General features: G+C 38.1%; 1 protein-coding gene across 1 annotated transcript in view; it reads left to right on the top strand.

Annotated features, from left to right (window-relative positions):
• FGD4 (FYVE, RhoGEF and PH domain containing 4) overlaps nucleotides 1-1,181 on the top strand; it is a 79,362-nt gene that overhangs the window by 39,607 nt on the left and 38,574 nt on the right. The window lies entirely within an intron of this gene.

Raw genomic sequence — 1,181 nt, 5'->3', positions numbered from 1 at the left:
GAACTCCCGACCTTGAGCGATCCACCCGCCTCGGCCTCCCAGAGTGCTAGGATTACAGGCGTGAGCCACCGCACCCGGCCCAACATGGATGTATTAATATTTCAGATGCATTTTGCTATGTGACAGAAATAAGACTCAAAAGGCACATACAGTGTGATTCCATTCACTGAGAGATCAGTGGTTACCAGGAGGTGGGAGCAGAGAGGAGGTTGGCTACAAAGAAGCACAAGAAAAACTGAGGCATAATGGAAATATTCTCTGTCTTGATTGTGGTAGTAGTTGTTACATGATTATGTGCATTTATCAAAACTCCTAGAACTATACATCAAAATGGGTGAATTTTACTGTTTATAAATTATGCCTCAATAGATCTGGCCTAATGAAACAAAAGAAATTACTTAAGTTTTTTAATTTCCTGGAATATACTGCAAATGTATTAATAACAATCAGGATGTTTCTGGCCACAGATAACACTCAGCTTGGCCTAAACAATAATGAATTATTTAATGAAGTTTATTGGCTTCATTCCTGTGGTTATAGGATGGCTGTTCATAGCACTTAAGTCTTCATGTACCCTCATTCTCACAGAGCTCCAAAGGGATCCCTTCCCATAGGCTCTCCCTGAAGAGTGGGGAGCCTCCTGTTGCCAAAACCTTCAGTGTATATTTCTTCATGTCTCATTCCTGAACCCTTTGCTATATGCTCAACTTCTTATACCATTCAAGGCCTCCCCTTTGATCTGGAAATGAGGATAGTTTCCCCAAAGAAATTGTCTATATAGTAGTGGGGTATATGCGCTAGTCAAATCTGGATAGCACTAAGAAATGGAACAGGAGAGTGCCAGGCTGTCAACCAGCAATGCCAGTACTTTTCCCCAAGTTTATTAAATCAAAACTGTGACTACTTGTAGAATTTGACAACTGTATAGTTCTTATTTTAGTGTTTCTGAGACCACAGATGATTTAAATACTATTGTATTACTTTACGTAAAGATTTCACAAAAAAGTACCTCCTTCCAATGCTGCTCTAAGAAGCAACACATTAACTTTCCACATTAGAACAGATATTGCATATAAAGCATAAAGTAGATCTCATGTGTGTTGAACACAGTGAAGCATTCATAGAACTTAGTAGCGTTTATACACAGTTTATTTATTTTTATTTTATTTATTTATTTTTAT

The sequence above is a fragment of the Propithecus coquereli genome, unplaced genomic scaffold (assembly GCF_000956105.1).
Source record: "Propithecus coquereli isolate 6110/MARCELLA unplaced genomic scaffold, Pcoq_1.0 Scaffold16, whole genome shotgun sequence".
Lineage (NCBI taxonomy): Eukaryota > Metazoa > Chordata > Mammalia > Primates > Indriidae > Propithecus > Propithecus coquereli.
Note: the sequence above shows the minus strand (reverse complement) of the source record. Positions and strands in the feature narration are given on the sequence as shown.